This window comes from Anthonomus grandis, chromosome 4 (genome assembly GCF_022605725.1).
Source record: "Anthonomus grandis grandis chromosome 4, icAntGran1.3, whole genome shotgun sequence".
NCBI lineage: Eukaryota > Metazoa > Arthropoda > Insecta > Coleoptera > Curculionidae > Anthonomus > Anthonomus grandis.
The window spans coordinates 24,279,251-24,295,637 of record NC_065549.1 but is presented as its reverse complement, the minus strand read 5'-3'; the positions used below and the strand labels follow the sequence as shown (position 1 = coordinate 24,295,637).

Here is a 16,387-nt window from a genome sequence, read left to right as displayed (position 1 = left end):
AACAACCCCCAGAAGTTTGAACCCATAGTTCTGAAACACCCTGTCAGAAAGTCGTTGTATTGTGGTTTTCGCAAATATGGTCGCAAATGGGTGGTGATTAAATCAAAAATTTATTTGCAAAATTGTATGTCAATTAAATTGACTGTAAAAAATTCCTGAAAAATTTAGTAAAACATAGCAAGACTATATGTATATTTTTAACATTGTTTCAAAACTTCGAAAAACCATCAAAACTTTGAAGTTTTTGAAAGTCAAGTCATAGAAAATTTCCAAATTAACCACCTTTCTTAAATAATAACATATCAATAAATAATACAGATAAAAAATTAATATATCAATCTAAAACTCTGGTCACCAAGTATACAATTTATATAGAAAAATAACATTTGTCATTTATTTTTAATATAGGTATTAGTTTGTTAATAAAATAACATTTAATACACGTTCTGTTAAACATAAATCTGATAAGTATAACATATCTGAGGATACATAAAGGAACTTTTTTTACTATTTTTAAGAGTACTATATATCACCCTCTTAATATCTTTACACTATATCAATGACACCATAAAATGCGTTTGCAAAGAAAACATGGAAATGGAAACCTGTATATATACGTGTAACTGTATATATATTTTTATAATATTTGTGTATATTCTTAAGAGTACTATATATCACGCTCTCAATATCTTTACACTATTTCAATAACACCACAAAATACGTTTGTAAAGGAAATATGAAAACCTGTATATGTACGTTAAAGTCGCAAACATTTTGAAGCTTATAAAATATTTTACATATTAACATGGACGTATAATTACAGTAGATTATTTTTAATGTTTATTATATGACTTATAATAGTGTGGCTTAGGATTTTTAGTCATATGGAGCCTAATAAATATAAGCGTAAAATTTGTTTACTACCAAAAATCATCTTACTGCTTTGTAAAAACCTGATAGCTGGACTCTTTTGGCTAGTTTATTAAGTTTATTATATAAACTTATTAATTAATAATTGAGCATCTATATTGAGAACTCTCTGCATATTCCTAAATAAATAAATTGCCTAAAATCAATAATAAACCTAGTTTATTTCTATGATCGCTAACAGCAACATATCCATCTACCTTTATTTAATTTTTTTTTTATATGATATAAGTTTATAACTACATATATATTTCTTTGCAATAAAATTTATAATAATATTAGAAGTTTAAATAAATATGAATATATAAATTAAAACAACAAGTTTACATAATTAGTAGTTGTTAAAGACTCTTTTGCATAACTAAACAGAGTAGGATAGTAATTTTCTTTAAAAAAACCTAATATGGGTTGGCTATATTTTAATATTACATGAATTACCGAAAATATTGCCGCTCTCGACGAAAAGGCACAAAACACCTCATAAAATATTTCCTTAAGGGTCGCACGTGAGTCTGTTGAACTGGAATATCTTGCCAAAGCTGAAATACCCGGCTATTTACGGTATTGCCTCTCCCACCTGACTACGTTGTACCATTTTCTCTCTTTGATCGCAGTTAGAACAATTTTCTTAAATGCTTTTATGTTTTCTCAGAAAGGATGATTTGCCTTACATTGGAACGAAAAAAAGCATTTACAATAATACATTACAAAATACTTTGTTGTTTAATAATTTAAGAAATAAAAATAACGTTTATGACAAAGCCTTTGCTTGCAAATTGATGCTATTTTAAAATTAGTCTTTTTTAAACAAAAGCTAAAGTGATGTAATTTAATATCCCATATTTGTAATCGAGTATATATTAAAAAACCATTATGACATACAGTAGAGCAAATATGTAAACTAATTAAATTTTCTAAATGCTTGCGCATATATTATATTATCTTCTATCACACACATATATTAAATTGGTCTAGTGGACAAAGGTATTAAAAGACAATTTAATGAAAATTTATTCGAAAATTATTCAAATTAAACAAATCTGAATTTGTTTGGCAAATACTGCTAAACAGTAATTTATCAAAAGTATAAAAATTTATTGTGCGATACCGGTGAATTAATAACGTATGAAAATTTAAATAAATAAAATATCGAAAATTCTAAATAACAAAATTTAAAGAACAAGTTAATGGAGAAAAAGTTCTTCTTAATAGAGTGTATAACCAATCCTGTTACTAATAACTGGCCGACAGATGTCAAACAGATGTCGAACATCTGTTGGCATGCTCTTAATTAAATTGTCGATTTCGTTGTGCTGAATTTCTCGCCATTGCTCTTTTTGGTCTGGAATACTATCACAGATTACTCCTAGGAGGAGTAATCTATGATACTATTATATTATATAAAACAATCGTTAACCTGTATCATTAAAAAATAAAAAAAATACAAAAAAATAGGATTTTTGAGATCTTTAGTAATGAGTAATGTGACAATAATGACCAAACTATTCTAAGTTGGTTAAAATATTTTGTATTACTTACTAAGAATGGGCAAAACATTTACTGGTCGAAATAAATAGTAAATTGCTATAAACTATGTCGCCAATATTGTTTGACATAGGTACATCTTCGCTTTTGGTAATGCTTATAATGTGTAATTGTAGCTAGCACCAAACATACCAGAAACATACCATTTTGGTACAATTATTTATGTTGTAATGTCTCCATCATAAATGGCACACTGCAGCAATATTTCTTTAGAATGCTGCATAATTTCTTGAAGCTATTTCAGAAACATTTGTATATAGTTTTAAAATTTCATATTTCATTCATTATCATATTTAAGAAAAAACCTTAGTTGAATAATAAAAATTTGAAAATGTCATTTATTTATATAAATAATTATAATTTATAAGTAAAAAGCTATTGTATTCAGTATAAGCAAGATAACTCTTAATTTTTTTTATAAATTCTTAATTTATTAGTTATATTTATTGATTAATCATAAATTTCCAACAGCTTTAAGATACTAAGTGAGCATTTTAAAAAAGAGAAAGAGAACTGATCTTAAAATAAAAAGATAAGAATGATTTTAGTAAGTCGAAAATTTAAGAAATATGACACAAAGCAAGATTTCAATAAATGGAATTTAAATACGTAAGTATTAACAATAACTATGACACTAACAATACTTTAATCACAATATCAATGTTATGATTTATACCTAATCTAAATAATCCTAGGACTAGAGTCCATCATAGAATGGTTTTCGTTTTGGTTTTAATGTTTATATTTGTTTTGGTTTTATTACTTCTCAATAGTAAATTTCCTATACAAACAGGTATACAATTTTTTAAAATTTTATTAAAAAAAATTAAAATATTTTGCTATTATTGCTTTCTTACTATATATTAAAAGATTCTGTATTTATACAGGATGTTATTTAATTTAAGTGTCCGATATTTCACACAGTTATTTTTTATGTAAAAAGTCCTTACAAATATGGTCTAAAATACTTGATTTTTAAGACATAGGGCATCAAAGATTTATTTTTCTTTTCATAATTTATTAGATAATGACATTTTCGAAATATGTGAGTTTAAAATAATCAATAAAAGAAAACAAGGTTAAGTAAGCTTGTGTTTGTATTTTCATATAAAAATCTAAACATAATACAATTTTAACGTACAGTTGAGCAGTAAATAATCAATAAGTGACAACTTCTTATATCCCTATTAGGTCCAAAGAATTCAGGATTTTGCCTTACGCCTATACTTCTGCCGTTGGTTTCTCCAATGCCTTATTTAAAATTCTTTGTTTGAAAATCTAATCCGGCTTACCGGTGAAATAGCCCGACCAAGCAAATTTCTAACATAATGCTATATATAATTTTTATAAAAATTGTATGTAGTCAAATGAAAACCCACATGCAATAGAGGAATCACATTTTCAAGAACAGTTCTCCATTAACGTGGGGGCAGGAGTCCTGGGAGAATATTGGTGAATTGGGTGTACTAATCTTTCTTTGGTTAATACACTCAATCTAGGGTAGACCCTAACTTTTTGTTGTGGTCTATCTTTTTATATCATTAAAGATGGGGTCCTTGCTTTTACCTGTCTTTAGTGCCGCAATAAACAAGGGCACAAACTGGGGCACAAACACACGTTACATGTATATTTGATACTATAGCATCATCAAATAAGCACCTATTCGTTGAGGTAGTTACTAGTTACATGGGTTTCTTTGTTTACAAAACAACCAGATATGATCAATAGCTTTAAGTTTCCTTTGCATTTATTTAACAACGTGGCATCCTTAAACTTCTCACTATAAGGACACCACACCACAAACGTAGAAATAACAGCAAATCACTGCATTCAGCAGGGGAAAATATCTCACATTATTTACACTTTGTGAAAGAGGAGGCCGTTTGCCTTTACTTGTACAACTTGTACATATTACCAAGAAGAGAATTTACACATAATCCAGTGTTTTAGAGGAAAAAGACAGACGAAACTTATAAAAAATATCGGGAGTTGTACCGTAAAAGTACAAGAGAGAGAGCCTATTCTGCCGACCGACTAACTGACCTTTTTTTTGGCAAGTCATGCACATTTTTATCGAAATTAGAACGTTCGTCGCGTCGCCGAGTCCGGAATTTCTGTCGTTCACCCATATGCAACCACCGTGGCATGAAGTGTGCCATGTATTGCCTACCGTCAAGGACCGTCTTTTAAAGAAAAATAATTGTTACGAAGCTTTCGTAACAATTGGATAGGTCCATTTTTTTCGTGAGTTATATCAATATTTTCTTGAAGACGATTTGCCAATTTTGCTTTTACTACTTACTCTTAGACTACAGAATGAGATAAGGTTTATGCATGGCGGTACCTCGGCATTATTTAATATTTTATTCTAACCCTTAAGGCTTTTGACTTTTAAGTCATACTCAAGAACATATTAAACCAAAATGGGAAATACCACTAGTGGCAGCGCCGGTGAGATTCCCCTTAACTGGGAGCCAAACCAATAACGAACAAAACTAATATGATAAAAATACCGGACTCTGCCATTCGGAACCATTAACTCAACTGAACAATGGTCGAGCCGAAATTCCCATTTATAATGGCGGCCAAAGTACCGAAAATCTAATTCTATTGCTCTTCTTCATCAAAATCAAACTATAATAAACAATTTACTTTTCCCACAAAAATGACGAGCAGTGAGTGACAAAAGCTCCAACTTAACCGTGCTGTTATGTATCGTCGGCGAAAACGTATTATTGTCGGCTTCAGATACTTTTATATAATTTTAAGTTAAAATAGGGTACATATCTGTTTACATTAGTTATTAAGAACCAGGCGACAGCGGTATTGCCACAGTTTAGCTTATGAGTCTGGCTTAAAAAAATTATAAGTGCTGAATATTCGACTTTTGAATGGGTATGTAACATGATCCGATATTTAGAAAAATAAATATTGTAGAGAGTGAAACGTAGCCGGGAATGAATAGAGCATTGAAGGGATTTTGGATTATAAAGAAAGGCAGTTTTAAGATAGAACTGGGCGAGAGCGGAAACCGGCTACGGATCGCTAGTTCTTACCTTTTCGGGTCGATAATTAATTGTTTTCTTTATTTTATTTTTTTTCTTGTGTAAGATAAGTTTTATTTGTGTATAGTCTACCTGATAAGTTGTTTTGACGCAATATAGTCCGAGTGTTTTATAAGTGATAAACTTATTGCATTATTTACACAAAATGGCGTCTGAAAGAATTATTGAGGAGTTTCCGACATCAGAAGTGGGATTTACCCCTCCTCAAGTGGCTGAAAATACCCCGGCAACTGCGAATAGTGCGGAAGTAAATATTCCGAGTAGCCAAGTGGAAGTCTTACTTAAAAGAATGATGAAGATGCAGGGCCCATCAACATCAAGCTCAACTTCTCATATTTAGCTACCAAGCTTCGACCCGAAATCAAAAATTGCGGATCCGGAAGGCTGGTGTTGTTTGGTCGATGACTTTATTAAAGTGCAGCAGTTATCTGGCATCATGCTAGTGACAAGTTTATCTACCCCAATAAAAGGGGAAGCGGCAGATTGGTTAATTCGCTGTCGACCATTAGGAAAATCTTGGGAGGAGACTCGTGCCGAGTTTTTATCAATATTTTCTAAACCTCTGGATCTTATGGAATTATTTGAGCAAGCTGTAATCGGACGTCAAAACGCCCCAAGTAATACGACGCTTCTAGATGAAGGACTTCATGTTTTGAGGCTGGCAATGCACTTGATTAAATCTTGTGAAGAAGCCTTAGCCACATTATTTGCTTGTCATGTTGTTGCAAATAGATCCGAAGCAGTTCGAAAGCGATTACAGGCGGAGACACCCAAAGACCTTAAAGGGTTTTGTGTGGCATTGAGGGGTACTGTAGGCAAGCGATCGGCGCTATTTCCAACTAATCATCAAATCAGTTCGAAGCGTCGTGCAAAAGTGAAGTTTCATTTTCGGGAAAGTGTCGTGCTTGTGGGAAGATAGGACATAAAGCTTATCAGTGTCGAGTGAATGTGTCATTATGAAATAAGCGTGTAGTGCACGACAACAGAATGGAGAAATCTGTTGTTTGTTTTGTTTGTGAAAAATCTGGACATATTGCACCCAATTGTGCTGAAAAGGGAAATTCTCCTGTTACGAAGGTGACTTATGTTTAAAGGAGGGTCAACCTGGTTGAAGTAAAGGTGTTGCCTCAAGGAGAAATGAAAAGATGGTAAGATTATTCCATTGTTATTATATATTCCATTTTTTTTTTCCATTATGTTGAATGGAAAAGAAAAAAAATGATTATTATCTTTAAAAGGCTTAGGGGGAAATGTAATTTTTTGTAATTCACAGATCGTAGTATTAGTTGAAATACAAGGGATCTTTTTGGAACTGATTTTATGTCTGGTACCAGATGATTGCGTTTCTTTCGATGTTTTATTCGGATGAGATTTAATTAATCAAACCCTCAATATTTCTTTTAGTAACAAAGGTTTAATTTTTACTCGTGAAAATTATGTTTTGACTTGCAACAGAACTGAGATCAATATTGAGCAAATTGATACTGGTTTAAGTTGGTAATGGTATGCCACATACTAAAGTTAAAACGGCTAGTTTGGAAATAAGATTAAAGGATCCAACTAAATATGTTTAACGTAGACCATATCGTTTAGCACCAATTGAGCGCGAAATTGTCCGTTCTAAGATTTCAGAATTATTACAGGCTAATATAATTCGCCCCAGCTGTTTTATTTTTGCAAGCTCTATAATATTGGTAAAGAAAAAAGATGGTACAGACCGAATGTGTGTTGACTATCGTGAATTAAATCGAAATACTATTCCAGATAGACATCCGTTACCATTAATTGATGATCAAATTAATCGCCTTGTAGGTGCTTTTTATTTTTCAACTCTTGATATGGCTACAGGTTTTCATCAGATACCTATTAATCCAAACAGTATCGAAAAAACCGCATTTGTCACGCCAGATAGTCAATATGAGTCAATATGAGAGAAACGTAGCCGGGAATGAATAGATCATTGAAGGGATTTTGGATTATAAAGAAAGGCAGTTTTTAGATGGCTAGTTCTTACCTTTTCGGGTCGATATTTAATTGTTTTTTTTTAATTTTATTTTTTTTCTTGTGTAAGATAAGTTTTATTTGTGTATAGTCTACCTGATAAGTTGTTTTAACGCAATATAATCCAAGTGTGTTATAAGTGATAAACTTATTGCATTATTTATACACAAAATAGCGTCTGAAAGAATTGTTGAGGAGTTTTCGACATACAGGTAGAAAATATGTCGTACTCGGTCAACATGAATAAGGGGACGTCAAACAATCTCCGAAGGCTTTAGAAATCTGGCAACAATGCCCTACCGAAAATGATGGTGACGCGGTCGATGCCAACAATTTTAAGGGAAACCACGATGCTATCAGAAATTGTGTATTCATTTAAAGCAATTCTAAAAAAATACATACCAAAAGCTAGCCAAACCCTTCTACATCCCACTGAATCAGTAAATCAGAGGAATCTGTCGCGATTACCGAAATATCCTGTGATAAAGGATCAGCTCCAAACGCGGTGTAATAAGACATCCCGATCTCTAGGATCTTTGTGTATTCCCTGGCATGGCAAGATGACTGAAAGAAATAAGAAAATTGGCCAACAAAAGAAAATCGACCCTCTCGAGATCAAATCCCACAAAAAAAGCCAAGGAAAAAATACTAAGGGGTGAGTAAACAGTCGGAATAAAAATATATAGGCCACCATAAAACAATCCAATCATTAGACAACAGATAACCAGTGAGAAAGTAGGAAGAACCGCATTAGAGAGTGGTCTCAAACTGAAAGCATACAGCAGCGCAACAAAACAACTCAAACAAGTCACAGAGTACAAGGCCAGGTAAAAAAAAACCTAAAAGGGACAAGTCCTGGCATTTATCATTGGATAAAATTAAACTGTATTTGTTATATTTAACTACTATTATAAAAGTCTATTTTTCTAGCCTCAACTTAGCATGTCCTCCAGAACTGACCTACAGGATAATCATAATTTTTCGGAATTTAAGCAAATTGGCTATGAATTTTTTGAAAGCAAAATAAGTAAATCATTGTTTCAATAATAAAATCACATGTATTTTTTCATATTTTAAAGCACATATGTAAAACATATCTAGAGACATAGAGCTTAGGATGTAAGGTTAATAATAATATGGCGGGTCTTAACGAAACACAAATAACAGAAACTTGTGCTCCTATATAAGTATCGACCAGTACAAATATTGTTATCTGGCGATAACGAAAAAAGACTTGCTTTTTACCCCTGGTTACGTAATACATATAAAGCAAATGATAATATTTTAATTTGTATGATTTGAAACGACGAAGCGAATTTCTCAAATAAAGATATGTTTAATGGTAAAAATGTATATGGGTCCCAAGAAAATTTATCCTCACTTTTGATCTGATATCAGAGACCCTTAAAATCAATTTAGTATAAACGTTTGGTGCAGCTTAATGAGGCAAAATAATAAGACATATGTTATTTTGCTTTTGAAATCTGCAAATTTCTAGTTATTAGATATGCTTCTGCCTCTTGTTTAAAGCAAAAAAAATCATCGAGCTGCTCAACAATTTTTTGAAGTCACCATCAGTTTTACCAAATCCATTAGAATTTCGCATTTCTGCAAGCGTTTTCTTTTCTCAACTTGAGCAAAGTTTCTATCACAACTTAGAAAGGAACGACCTGAAACCAAGTATTTTTGTTCCAGCTCTTCAAAATAACCTTTGGCCACCAAACAAATGCCCAAAAACAATATCATTTTATTTTTGTTTTGCGCAATGCAGCCATCACTTTTTTATAAACGATTTTACATCTGTCTGCTTTGGAGAAACACGATGCAATTTTATTCCCTGTTCCGCCCGATATCCCTTCACGCCATAAAAACATGAAGCCTTTATTGTTATCCCCAACATACATGCCCAAGTCGTAGCATAAGAGTTGTCTCAAATAAAACATCTCACCATAAGTCAGAGTGATAGGAAGCGAAAGGTCTTGCTCTAAATCTATATCAATAGTGCTATTTTCGTTGGTAGGAAATTGGGAAACTTCATGGTCCTGTTTCATAACTTCCCTTGCCTTTTCAGCCTTGCAATGATAAAGATCGAGTTTAATTTTTACTTTTTTATTATCAGGATAATAAATTGTTATTTTATGATGTAGAAGATCACAAGTACTAAATATGTCAGAGCGTTTTCATCATCTCTCAAAAACTTTCTATTTATCTTTTTGTTTCCCCTTTTCTCAGTTAAAGTATAATCTCCACTTTTTTGCTTTCACAATAGTTTCAACTCTTCTTTTCGTAATTCCATAAATTTTAAAAAAAGTTTTTCTACACGCTTGCAAAATGTCATCTTTTCCAGTAGGTAATGTGAAGTGTATAGTCCGCTTACTATTCGCAGGATCACCATAGTTCCCATTCCTTCATTAGATATGAATTCTGCTTAACATAGTCCTTTAATTTGTAAACATTTTTCTTGTTCATGTGGAATTTTTTTACAATAAAATTTACATTTGCACAAAACCTAAAAGTAAAAACATAATATTTTACTAACAAATTTAAACAATAGAGGCTAATACTATTTACCTCGATACTCGGTTCGTTCTTTGCGTTTACTTCAGTATTCTTACTGCTTAAGTATTTTTTACCACTATTTCTTCTTTTTTTCATTCTGCACTCTACCTTCACCTTTCTTTCGTCTACGAGTCGGTAAAACATTTTTTTTCTTTTTTATTCCAAGAATCAACTATAATAAGGGCCCTTGTTAACAAATGCTAGAACTGGTCAATACGTACTGAGAAGTCGCAACAAGCGACATAAGTAAATTGGCCTATAGCCCATTACTTACCAATTCGACTTCGTAGCATAAAACATGCACATCTTGCGTTGAAAAATTAAAGCATTTACGAAGGAAAACAAAATCTTAATGTTATAAACCTACTGTTCTTTTAGGTGTGACGTAAAACAGTTGATGCACAGAAATAGTCAAACTAATTTATTACGCACGTGCACTCTAAACATGTTTACTTAAGACCAATAGAAATACTTACTTTTTAGTTTCTAATATTTTTTTTATTTAAAAGTCGCGCCATTATTTATCTTTGAACTGGCCTCCTAGCGGCGAGGGCTCCTTAAATACTAGCTAGATTGTTCCATTCACATGTTGTGTCTCCAGAAATGTCGCGAAGTTTGCTCGCCGCTCAATCCACCGAAATTATTTCCAGTCGTCGGAAAACACCTGGTATATCCACAACGGTCAAGATCGTTAAGCTGCGTACATTGTAACAAATTTTACTAAAAAACACCAAAAGAAAGTCTCCAGTAAATTGCTTTTAATATCAAATTCATTGTACATACAATAAGTGTTATTTGTATTTATTTTTATTATATCGATGAAATACAAAATAAAAATCATACTATCCATTCGCAACGCTTAGAAGCTTTAAATAAAAGTAAATACTCAATTACAATATCTTAATTTAAATTAAAAATATTAAATTCTAGAAAAACTAGTCTTATTACTTTACCAAAGAAAATCTATTTACCACACCGCCCATGTTTCGTTAACAAGAATGGGGATTAAAAGAAAACTATTTAATTTCTTAAATGATAAAAAATTATGAATCAGAGTATAAGTGAATATTTTCTACACATATATCGTATTAAATTTCTTTGCAAATTAATTATTTCTAATAAGAACATCGCTTTTATTACAGTTATTTCAAACGTTAAAATCAAAGTTAAAAAATCTATAAAATATTTAAATATTTTAATTCTTACTTTGTTAATATTAGGCAAGGATTTGCGAGCAAGATTTAACGTGTTCCGCTCAATAACCTGAAAAATCATTAATCAATCTTCTGTCAAGTAAGGAAGTTTCTAGAAAACTTAGCGTCGAAAAGGTTCGACCTATTTTCATAAGTAGCGATAAAGATAATCTCATGAATTGCCGTCCAATCTCTATGACTATCTTTTCCAAATGTTTAAGAAATAGTTAATAACAGGATTACTTTTTCTTAATTAACATAAGGACTTTTCTAGGTATAAATATGTCTTTTTAATTGAGTTAAGTGATACTGTTTTAGCAGTCGTTGATGCAATAACACAACTTTAAAGTCAAATAGACCATGGAGAAGAGCCTGTAGAATATATTGTTGACCGATATTCTAATAAATAAATTAGAATGGAATTGTAGTGACAAATATACTTTAATTAGTTTCACAATACTTAAAGAGTGGTAAGCAAGTCGTAAAGTGCTATAGCGCTAGTGCAGAGAGAGTGGTTACCTAACAATATTATATTTTAATATTTAAAAAGAAGTTTTAGATGACCGTTTCAGGCCATTGTGACCAGGGGCTTACCCAGTCAGGTGGGTTAAAACGGTAATGAAAGGCCAAAAAATCACTGGTATACTAGGAGATTGTCGTGTTGAAGCCAGGGTGAGGCCGGGGTGGCTTCCCACAAGAGAGTTGCCTTTCACCTGATGGACAGTTTTCTCAGGAAGCTAGAACTAGTTAGTTTTGGGTGGAAATTCCAATAAGGGAATAATGGTCAACGAACCAAATCATGGCGCGAAACAGCTTTCAGGCCTGGTACACAGATGAGGGTGGGGTACACACAGGGTGGAACGAACCAAGTTAGTCGGAGCCGGAGTGTACGGGATGGAAATGAGTACAGAGAAACTTTTTTCCGCTAGGGAACACATAAATTGAAAGCATTGAAAGATAACGAGAAGATTTGTATCTGCTCTAATACTCAACCTGCACCCAACGCGATCTAAAAACTCAGGGCCAGCTCAGCGCTAGTCTAGAAAAGCAGAAACTCATTGGAAAGAGTGGCAGCACACAAGGAAGTGAGCCTAAGGTGAGTCTCAAGATACCAGGGTATCGAGAGAAATGAATGGTCTGACGAACTAGAAAGACAAGTTGTCATTAGCCTCGTCGTGTCGTCGTGCGCTCTGAGCCGTATCTCGATTTTAGTAAAAAATAAATATCGCAGGCACTTAATAATTTGTCTTGGGGAAAAACAATTAGGAATTCTAAAAGAACAGAAGGATGTAGACAGAGCAAGCAGATGATTCCAGAACATCACCGCTCTAAAGTAAGGCGAATGGTAACAAAGTGCTAACAAGGAATCTAAGACTTGGGAATCCTAACTGCATACACACGGCATCTACACCTTCTTGGTATAAGAAAAAGGCCGATATTAGTAATTTGCGACAGGTATAGGTAGTCGCCTGAGAAGGAATATTTTTTGCTTTAGCAACACAAGATCTTAAAGATCTGGACTGAGACAACATGCCTTTATTAAGAGACCGTAGCCGACTCAGTGAAGGGCGTACATTAAGGAGTAGGGCGTAAAGGTGGATGATTCTGGGGTTGAAGAAAATTGACTTTTTAGGTCTATTTGCCGAGCTCTAGTTCCTCCATCGTTACTAACACAACTACTACTACTAATTCAGGTTACTAAACATATACATCACTTTAGAAATGCAAAACAAATGTCAGTTTATATTTTTCCTTATCTAACCTAACTTAAAGATTAGTTACACGTTTAGTTTAAAAGTTAAGTAGTCAGTGTAGTAAATTGATGTAGGTAATAAAATAAAGCAGTCGGGCAACAATTTGTATAACCGGCCGATGATGCCTCCAAAAGGTAAAAACATAGTGGAGCGGCGAGTCAAGAGTCAAGCGGCGAGCCAAGCGACGCGTTTTTGATTCAAGATGCAAGCGTCGCTTTCACATGTCATGAATTCAGTCAGCAAAATGCTGTCTGACAGTGAAGATGATTACTTGTTGGAAAATAGCGCTCTTAAAGTGTTTTGTCTTAAAGGTGTTAGAAGTTATGCTGTTCATCCATTGAACCAAGAACGTCATACATTAGGCGAATACCATAACCTATTTCCACAACTGAAGGAGTACCCTGATCGGTTTTTTCAATACACCAGGATGGAGCACAGTACCTTTGTGTATATTTTAGATCTCATACAACCTGAAATAGTAACAAAATTCACCAGTTTCGTCAAGTAGCCTATTGAACCTGAGGAGAAGCTGGTTATAACATTGAGGTAAGAAACTGACTAGATAATTATAATTATAATAAGAGAAAAAATTGTAACACATTTTAATGGCTAATATTGAAATAAATATGGGTTACGCAGTACAAAAGATAAAACTAGAGATTGTTTTATAAAAACTTAAGTTCTATCATATGAGTAGTCATAACCACGAGACCACTGATCCAGATCTAGGATGTTATTGTCCTGAGGTGTTGGACTTCTGGAAGGTGGAAGAGAAATGCCTGTAGACACAAATGATTGACGAGTGGAACCACAACTACTCGTAGACGGTCTAGAAACGTCGTTTTTTACGCATATTTCAGCACTAAATTTTGAACATCATTTCGAAAAAAAAGTTTATCGGCTCCATTAATTTTTTGTATGCGAGGCAAAAGACTTTGAAAAAACAGCATGTCATTATCTGGCTTTTCTTCTGCTCGTCTTATCCGCTTTTCTTCCAACATCGCCATCTTCTGTTCTTCAATCTGTATCAATTTCTTTAAGTCCTGACTTTATGCCCTCCTCTTATTGAAACTGTTTGGGTGGACAAGACCTTCCTTTGTAATTTTGTCTGTGGAAGTTGATGAACCTGTGACATTGACATTGCCACCGACGCTCCCCTCATTACTTTTATTTAGATCTTCTGTGACGTTTTCTTCCACAACATTCTCGTCGTTACCAGTTAGCTCTTCAAGAAATGTTTTTTCAGTCTGCTCCTGGCCACTTTCACAGTTTCTCTTTATATTTCCAGATGTAGGCCTAGTCTTGAATTGAGACCTCATAAAGTCTAACAACAAAAAATATGGCCAATTAGATTTATACACAGAATCAGAGCTGATTCCCGATCTTTCCTCTTGCATTTTTCTTACTTCCTTCCTGTAATAGTCCCGTAGCGATTTCCATTTACTTTAAGCTTCTTTAATTGAAAGAAGAGAAACTAAGAATTAAATTTAAACATGATATTAAATATTACTGAAAATGACTTAATATGATATTTTATTGCAGATACTTGGCAACTGGTCCTTCATTCAAAAGTTTATCATTCTCATTTCGTGTTGGAGCTTCTACAGTTAGCAGGATAGTGAAAGAAACCGTTAATGTTCTATGGAATGTTTTGCAACCCCTACATATGCAACATCCTTCAAAAGAAATCTTTGCTCAGACAAGCAAGGAATTCAGTCACTTGTGGAATTTTCCAAATTGCATGGGATGCATCGATGGAAAGCATGTAAGAATTTCGTGCCCATCACATTCAGGCACGATGTTTTACAATTACAAAAAGTTCTACTCCATTGTTTTGCTAGGAGTTTGTGATGCAAAATATAGATTTCTTGTAATAGATGTTGGTGGGTTTGGTAAGCAAAGTGATGGAGCCACTTTTGCTTCCTGTGAATTTTACCACATGATAAAAAAACAATCAAGTTGATATTCCGGATGATGCTTGTTTGCCTGGAACTAATTTTACGACGCCATTGGTATTTCTCGCAGATGAAGCCTTCCCCTTATCTGTGCGTGTTCTGACACCTCACAACGTAGAGAATCTCAATGATAAAAAAATGGTCTTCAATAAAAGGCACTCTAGGGCTCGAAAAAGTATAGAGTGTGCGTTTGGAATCATGTTCTCTAAATGGAGACTTTTGTCTAAAAGTATTAAAACTGATCATCAAACTGTAGACATAATAGTAAAATGTATGTGTTCTTCAAAACACTATCATAGATAAGGAGGGATTTGAGAGGCATTTAACAGAGGTTCAAACAGTTGAACCCAAAAACATTGAAGTACCAATAGGACGACGTCGAATTCACACGATATTTTAATGAGAATATGATTCATTTCTCAAGAGACTAAAGACACATTCGTTAAAAAAACGGTTCGTTGTGTAAACAATCAGAAAAACGTTTTTGGAAAACCTATAAAACAAATCTAAACATTTTTTCTTTTGTAAAGTTACCTTTAGGTCAACAATTTATTTTATTTTTTGTATATAAATAATAAATATTTAGAAGTATTACATTAGTAGACAATTGTTTATTGCCCTACCTAGTATACACAAACGTACCTGTACAATTATTTTCTTCACCTACTTCTTTCCATAGTTTGTCCAATGTATAACGATTGTGATGGTCATTCAGCTGCTGATTCCATATAGGTTCTCGATTCCGTATTGACAGAATAAACAACTCCACGTTCATGTTGTTTAAACTATTATAAAAACCAGAACAAAAAACAACAAACACGCCGTACCACCTCCAATGGAAGCCCCAAATCGACTGGAGCAGCGCTTCAAAGAAATCGTTGGTGATTTCACGAGCGATGAGTCAAGATTCATGTCGATGCATGCAGCACTGCTCGCCGCCTCACTATGTGCGCATCAACTTGATTGTATGGAAAATTTTAAAACGCGCCGCTTGACTCGCCGCTTGACTCTTGACTCGCCGCTCCCCTATGTTTCTACCCAAAGGCGATCGACGGGCTTCAAGTGCGACGTGATCGTTGGAAGGCATGGCATTGACGTACCCAATATTAAGTTGAGTTGAGTTGGGTGGAGTCACGAACTTTATAAATTTACTTGGACTGCTATTGCATATGGCTCCCATACCCAAAAATGACCACTGCCTGGTGGCCGCCATTTTTATAGTGGCTGTGTCCTTCTGATGTTGGTTACTCTGAACATTTTCAGTGTTTCCAATAAAAAATATAATTACATAACGATAATGAAGTGGACGACGATGACGTGTGACCTGTCACGATTTAAATTTATTTATTTTTATTGACATTGTTTTTAAACCATCTTTGGGATCCCAA

The 16,387-nt window shown here is 33.5% G+C and overlaps 1 protein-coding gene and 1 long non-coding RNA gene across 2 annotated transcripts in view; one reads left to right on the top strand and one right to left on the bottom strand.

The window, feature by feature from the left end:
• The window catches only part of LOC126735622 (nephrin-like), a 1,136,035-nt gene that overhangs the window by 471,380 nt on the left and 648,268 nt on the right, over nucleotides 1-16,387 (top strand). The gene's annotated exons all lie outside the window — the stretch shown is intronic.
• Nucleotides 9,642-16,282, bottom strand: LOC126735641 (uncharacterized). Its single transcript, XR_007660484.1, has 4 exons — nucleotides 16,100-16,282; nucleotides 10,574-10,817; nucleotides 10,110-10,269; nucleotides 9,642-10,047 (listed from the first exon to the last, which is right to left on the bottom strand). It is a non-coding gene; the product is annotated as an uncharacterized LOC126735641 (long non-coding RNA).